The 7,803-nt window shown below is 41.2% G+C and overlaps 1 protein-coding gene across 1 annotated transcript in view; it reads right to left on the bottom strand.

Annotated features, from left to right (window-relative positions):
- The window catches only part of EPC1 (enhancer of polycomb homolog 1), a 108,639-nt gene extending 101,053 nt beyond the window's left edge, over nt 1-7,586 (bottom strand). The window contains exon 1 of the mRNA XM_026652008.1: nt 7,521-7,586. The gene's annotated coding sequence lies outside the window, so the exon portion shown is untranslated. The remainder of the gene's footprint in view (nt 1-7,520) is intronic.
- Between the last annotated feature and the right edge of the window lie 217 nt (nt 7,587-7,803).

Genomic DNA, 7,803 nt, shown 5'->3' with positions numbered 1-7,803 from the left:
ACAGCACATGAAAAGATGGGCGTTGCCTTACCAAGGGGGGGGGGGGGGTCAATGCTAACGAGGCCAATGCAATCAAGGTGGACGTTGCCCATTTCTAACAGTTGAGCATGACAGGAATTATCTAAAATTCCTCTGCCTTTTATGGGGAGCCCACAAAAATATGATGAAAGTGAATCTTCAAATATCTCTAGATACCCAGAGAATGCCAGAGTGCCTTTTTAGGGCTTTTGGAATTTGGACAAATATTAGGAACAGAGGACCTTGATACTTTTTTAACCTCCTGTGCACTGAACCCCTCTTCTCAAATCTTCCCTGAAGGAAATGTAGATTTCCCCTGAGCCTTTTCTTGCTCTTTTCTCTCCTGGAACTGCACCAAGGGGAGAAGACTGATCAGCTCCAATAATACATATGAGAGGCTTTTTAAGAGGGCATTTTCACAAACCAGGCCCCGAGCTTGAAGATTCAGGGATTGAAATGCACCACTATACCTAAGTTCAGGAGGTCATCTCTGTCTAGAAGGAGGAGTCTTCTTCCTTAGAACAGGTGGTGTAGGTCTGCAAGCCTGGTATCCCAGGCAGGGTTATCATTACCAGACAACTCCTCCCTCTTGGCCTTAAAGACTTTGCAGATGATGAGGAGTGGAGAAGAGGGAAGGCATAACCTCATGCCATCGACCAGCTGATCACAAAGGAATCCTGGAGTCAGCAGTTCCAAATCCAGCTATCTGCTGCAGTAGGGGTTGATCATTTAGATTGGACATGCATACATCCAGAGATGACAAACATAATTATTGCTATCCACTAGAAAACTTCTTTTTGGAACTTCCATTTGTCTGGGTGGTCCTAAGTCCAGTTGAGCCAGTCAGCATGGGTAGTGAGGTATACAAAGTGCCTTCAGAGACCCGTAGTTTTTCTCTGCCTAGTAATACAGTAGGATGGTCTACTTCAGGGGGTGCTGGTTCTTGGTTCATAGAATCATAGAATATCAGGTTGGAAGGGACCTCAGGAGGTCATCTAGTCCAACCCCCTGCTCAAAGCAGGACCAATTCCCAACTAAATCATCCCAGCCAGGGCTTTGTCAAGCCTGATCTTAAAAACCTCTAAAGAAGGAGATTCCACCACCTCCCTAGGTAACCCATTCCAGTGCTTCACCACCCTCCTAGTGAAAAAGCTTTTCCTAATAGCCAACCTAAACCTCCCCCACTACAACTTGAGACCATTGTTCTGTCATCTGGTACCACTGAGAACAGTCTAGATCCATCCTCTTTGGTAGTTGAAAGCAGCTATCAAATCTCCCCTCAGTCTTCTCTTCTGCAGACTAAACAATCCCAGTTCCCTCAGCCTCTCCTCATAAGTCATGTGCTCAAGCCCCCTAATCATTTTTGTTGCCCTCCACTGGACTCTTTCCAATTTTTCCACATCCTTCTTGTAGTGTGGGGCCCAAAACTGGACACAGTACTCCAGATGAGGCCTCACCAATGTCGAATAGAGGGGGATGATCACGTCCCTCGATCTGCTGGCAATGCCCCTACATATACAGCCCAAAATGCCGTTAGCCTTCTTGGCAACAAGGGCAAACTGTTGACTCATATCCAGCTTCTCGTCCACTGTAACCCCTAGGTCCTTTTCTGCAGAACTGCTTCCTAGCCATTCGGTCCGTAGTCTGTAACAGTGAATGGGATTCTTCCGTCCTAAGTGCAGGACTCTGCACTTGTCCTTGTTGAACCTTATCAGGTTTCTTTTGGCCCAATCATCTAATTTGTCTAGGTCCCTCTGTATCCTATCCCTACCCTCCAGCGTATCTACCACTCCTCCCAGTTTAGTGTCATCTGCAAACTTGCAGAGAGTGCAGTCCATGCCATCCTCCAGATCATTAATGAAGATATTGAACAAAACCGGCCCCAGAACCGACCCTTGGGGCACTCCGCTTGATACCAGCTGCCAAGTAGGTTCCTCATAGGTGATTCAAATAGACTACTACAACCATATTGTCCAATCCCATCAGGACATGTTGCCTTGTAGATTGCCTCAAAGAACGTCTGACTGCCCAGAGTTATAATATAATATAATATAATTAATATGAAACATCCTTATTCGTGGGGCCAGGCCCCTGAAATAATCTTATGGGAGAGTTAGTACTCCATTTCCTCAGGTTGGCACTGGAATTGATGGGAAGTTTCAGGGAAAAGGAAAATTGTGCAGGAGGGACTCTTTTAGGAAATTAGAACTGTCCAGCCACCAGGTCAGAGATATCTTCATTGACATGGGGACCTTCAATTTGATTTCATTGGTGGTTTGAAGCAACAGGAGGAGGAACTGTTGCAGGAGCGGAGAGCCACTGACACCAGGACATCACGTCTTGGCAGCACACCATGGTCTCCAGAAGGCACATGTAATTCCTGATAGGTGTGTGTCTCATATGCTGACAGGCCCAGATCTGCAACTTCAGCTTTTTAATCCCTCCTGGAGATGGCAGCGCTTTTCTGTTATTTGTGGTTATCACTGCTCGAGATGGGTGAACCTTTGGGAAAGGATCAAGAAGCTCTTGTTCTGATTCATTATGAGCCCCAGAGCTTCAAATGGACAAAAAGATTTATTTAATACCTCATTGGCCTCCTGGAGGAACTGGACTCACATGAGCAAGTCACCCAGATAAGGGATTATGCAGTTGACATTACTGCCATCATCCTGAAGAAGGTCCAGGAGGCAGAGGCATGCCCAATGGTAATGCAATATGATTCACTGAAGCATAGCTGTCTGACTAAGAACCTGAAGAAATTCAGATGATCTGGAGCTACGGTGATGCGTAGATGCACTCCCTTGAAGTCAATGGATGCCAAGAATTCCTCTTCATTGGTCACTGCCAGGATGAATCACAAATTCTATATTAAGCCATTAATTGGTTATGAATTTGTTAAACCCTATCAAATCTAGAATAACCACAAATAATTGGACCTCTTGTGGGCTACAAAATATCTTGAGTAGATCACTTTGCCCAACAGGTCTAGGGAGAAAGGTGTGATGGACCCAGTCTAGAGAAGATGGGAGAAGGTTTCAGCTACTTCAGCTCTCGTCTAGTCTGATGAAAGTAGAGGATATGTATTAAGTAGTGCTCCTGGACTACTCAAAAGGATCTATGCATCCAGTCTGATGCTGGAGCAGACATGCAGGAAATCCTTCCTCCTAGGATCTGCAATTCTGAGGCAAGAGAAAAATAATAGGTTCTAAGTATGTCCTCCTTTATCCAAAGTTAGGATAAGATTCCAGTTTGAAGTCTGTCTTTCAAAAGGACCACTTGTTGGCACTTGTCACTGTTGGACATGTGGTAAACTGGAGAACACTGGTGAAGAAACGTCTTCTATGAGACAAGGAAGGAGAGGAAATGGAGTCTTGCTCAAGTGGCTTGATAGAGTAGGGAGAGAGGTTTCTTTTTCTGAAAACTGTTGAGAGTGAAATCAAGGAGTCTTGGAATGGACCCTTAAGAGCCAAGAGTCTGAGCTGTGAGGACATGTCCTCTCTCCAAGGAAGAACCCAGAAAACTGGGTGAGGTAGCACTGAGGAAGTCAGGATGCTGGCTCTTACCTGAATGGAGTCTTGGGTCATGTTGTTTGCCACTAGAAGACACCTGGAGAGGTTCCTATGGGCTAAATTTTGGGAGATGGTGGAGAGATTCTTGTCCGACGTAGTCTCAAGAAAGTCTCTGAAGAGAACTGAGGAGGTGGCTGTAGGTGCAGAAGATCAGGGCCCTCACTTAGGCTATTTTATGGGAATGGGTATTGAATAAGAAGGGCATTCCCACGAAGATGGAGCAACAAGGCTGGATAGTCCTCATTAAACTAAGCTCTGGGCCCCCACTGAATGGAAAGAGGGCAAAAGAAGAAACAAAGATCCCTTTCCTGCATCTTTACTTGGAATTCATCCTCCTCACTGTCCCCTTGCTGGCTTCACTGAGGCAGTTATTAGTCCTACTGGGCTGGGAAAAATGGAGTATTCATCTAGTTCCCACCTGGTAGCATTCCCATTGTTGACTACAACAAGTCAACATGGGCATGGTCACAATATGCAGACTGGCCACACTATGGACTGGTGCAGTATGCCCGAGCAGGAGAAGCAGGTAGAACTTTCTTCTTTTGCCTGCTTTTTCTGCTTCTGCTCTGTGATGAATCATAGCCGGCTGAGGTAAGCTGGAGCACCTCTGCTGTCGTCCTGGCAGGAAACAACTGGGGACTCGAGCCAGGAGAAGGAGGATTAGATGCCAAAATCCTCCAGCAGCACTCCTTGTCTGTCTGACAAAAGGAGGAACAACCAATGTCTACAAGGGCAGAAGCCACATCTCAGAAAATTCATCATAAAGTATAATATAGATAATACAGTAGAAAGCTGATTTGTTGACTTATTTTTGTTAAATGCAGTTGCTGGTGGTAAGTAGGATGAAATTTGCCCATTTTTTTGGTGTAAGTTAAGATTTCGTTTAAATAAAAAAAAGTTAAGTTTCTAATTTTTCTGAAGGTGACCAGATGGCGTACAGTTGTCCTCTGTCAACAGCTATAAACAACAGAGATATAAACTGCCTGTACTCATCTCAACAGAGTGCTAACTCTAAAATCTGCCACTATTTGCATTAGTTCTACTTCTCAAAATAGGGGTTCTGGAAGGTGGTAATATCCACATCCTTCCAAAACCTTTGTGTATTTTGAGAATTGTCAGCAAGTATGAGAAATTTTTTGGCTATGGACTTACTGATTATTTGTCAAACGTTGATTTGTTAAACGCACAGTTATAAAAATATTCTTGAATGAAACTACATTTAGTAAATTTCTACTGCAGTCTACACATGATGCAAATGAGACACTTATAAAGTCATCTCAAAATGTCCATTGTATATTTCTAAAATGATGGTGCAACTGTATTATTTACAGGATGATTCGTAATCACTTTTCACTGATGCAAGAACAATAAATAACTTTGCTTCTGCTGATCTCTGGCAGCAAAAAGTCCATCCACAGGTGAGGTCTAAATGATGCAAAGTACCAACAATCTTTACTAGCTCAGAAGGCCCAGAACAGATTAGTGCAGCCTCAAAAACAGAGTATTATATCTAGGGAGGCTAAAAGATGCACTGATACAATAGTCCGATTTCCAGCCTGTGCCAGTGGGGCATTTTTGGAGCCTTGACTGCTGCGTAAAGCTGACTTTTCCTGGCAGAAGCTCCATGGGAGGGCAGCTGTTTGACCCCTGCTCACTATCTCCTGGGATGCAGATGTCCCTACTGAGCAAAGAAAGGTTCAGACTGCACTTCCCTGAGCCAACCAGTCAGGTGAAGCAATCCCTCACATACATTGCTTTGTTTAAACTGTCCATGTGTAAATTATATCACAGGGATGGTCTAGACAGTTTTTGGTCCTGCCATGAGGGCAGGGGACTGGACTCGATGACCTCTCGAGGTCCCTTCCAGTCCTAGAATCTATGAATCTATGAGTTTCTCCCCAAATTAAATATCTAAATATATTCAGATTATTAGAAGAGACATTTGGTAAGTAAATATGTTTTAAATATGCATTTAGACCTTTAGATAAAAGTTTAGAGGATCAGTAAAATTCTGTTTAGAGGGACAGAGAGACCCCATTCTAGAAGATATATTCGAAAGTATTTCTGATGCAACAATTTTATAATTTGTAAATGTGACAAGCATCAAATTTATTCTTTAAAATTGTATATATAAAGCATGTGCATAAGTTATAAACAGTCAATTACACAAAAATACTCCATATAAATAGGCAAATTGATTCCTTTAAAAAAAAATCTTTATTGTGCTCCACACTTAAATGTATTGGTTAACCTGTTGAGTTTTCTAGGCTGTGTTCTGATTACTTCAAACCCAAACAATGAACTAGTGGTTTTTAAACATTTTATTTTGCTTTAAGTATACATATCTAAGGCCTGACTGTATCGTCCCACTGAGCTTTTAATTTTCTTATAAGCACAATACAGAGGTTTGCAGATAACAATGCATGTCCTTTGTGCCCTATAAAGATTTGACTATTTGCAGTCTTTTCAATAGTATAAGAAAAAATTAAATGTAATGTTTTTGTCTACTCCTGCTCTAATTACAAAATAGAAATTAAACAAAGCAAAGAAAACCCTAAATGCATCTGTTTCAGAATTTGAAAGAAAACTATTGTAGGTTTTACACTCCATATAGAAAATATGGAACATTAAACAACGGGCCTAATCCCTTATTCATGAACAAACTCCCAAAGACCCTCTAGAAGATTTGTATGTGCAAGGAATAGAGAAATAGGGCCCTTAATATTTAACTATCAACTATGAAAATAATGTTTAACTTCACAACTGGCAGACAGTGGACTACTAGCACTGTAAATTTATACCAAAACCTTCCCCAAAGTATGTATATGTAAAATGATTTCAAAAATTTTCATTTGAAGCCACTGCAAGATCATTTTAGGGGTGGGGCTAAAATCTTACTGAAGAAAAGAAAACTGATCTAGAGACAGGATTAAAAAAAACCCCTCCCTTTTCTCATTACACAAAAACGCGAGAGGCTGTGACGAAATGTTTGTTCCGATCCATAGTTCACCCAATATTTAAATAACACAGTTTAATGATCCCTCCGACTAAACTGCTCCTACTTTGATAAAAGAAAATGAAAAGATACAATAGATCAAATCTTGCCCCACCTTCTCCCCCACCCCCCTTTCTCTTAGTGAAACGGACATACATTGTTTAAGAGCACCACAGCGCCACCAACACAGATCAATGCAAAACAAAAAAGATCTCCCACCGTGTGAAAAAAAATGCGCCTAGAAAAATGCCAAAAATTACAAAATGTCTCCCAAATGCACCTTCTCGGAGAAAAATAAGACATCTCTGTGAAGTGTGGCTAAATAGGAGCCTTTATATAAATATGGCTTTAAGCTGAGTGCTGTAAGAGAGCTCATTTTCAAATAAAAAGGCCACTGTTTAGAAACAGACATAACAGGGTTTATATTAAGTTATGTCAATCTCCACCTTCATATACCAAGGGCAGTTTTTTCCCCCTGTAGTTTGAATCAAAGTAATCCATCAAGAGCTATCAGAAACGGCATAATAAACTATTTTAGCTACAGCCACAATAAATATATAAAGATAAGATATCCCCATATAAATTAGCCAATCCATTATATTTATAAATTGTGTGTGTAGATAAATATAGATATAGCGATGCATTTATCACTCAGTACAAAATAAGTCCATCTTAAAAATATTTGAGTTCTCATACACCTCGCAATAATTGAAGTGTAGTTTTGCTTCAAATATATTAAACCTTAAAGACGGAAACAAAACTGTTTTTTAATTGTCGAAAATAACTAGACAGCGTTGGGTGGAATACGCACGAGATCAAAGGTAAAGAAAAACACAAAGATACATTTGGTTCAGTAACATAACGAAAATCCTTTATGATAGATATTAATCGCAAAAATGTAGCAACAAATATTAAAATTTTTGTTTTTACAAACTTACCTTTAGAAGCGGCAGAGATGATAGTCCTTGCAAAATGACTGTAACAATATAGGCTGTATACTTGTTCCCCTACAAACAGCCATCTCCATGCAGCAAAGCGATATCCAAACATCTTTAGAATATTTTGTAAATAGAAAGTGGTACTTTCTTCCATGATCGCTGGTTGAATTAAGAGGTTTTCCTGAGGCTCTGTGGGCGTTTGGAAAAATCGGAGAAATATCCAAAAAAGATTAAAAGCAGCAGGAGCCAGAAGACTCTGGGGTTAACAACTTTGTAATGGCAA

The sequence above is a fragment of the Terrapene carolina genome, unplaced genomic scaffold, assembly GCF_002925995.2.
Source record: "Terrapene carolina triunguis isolate 2854851 unplaced genomic scaffold, T_m_triunguis-2.0 Scaffold111, whole genome shotgun sequence".
NCBI lineage: Eukaryota > Metazoa > Chordata > Testudines > Emydidae > Terrapene > Terrapene triunguis.
The sequence above is the reverse complement of the archived record's forward strand: the minus strand, read 5'-3'. Positions and strand labels throughout refer to the sequence as shown.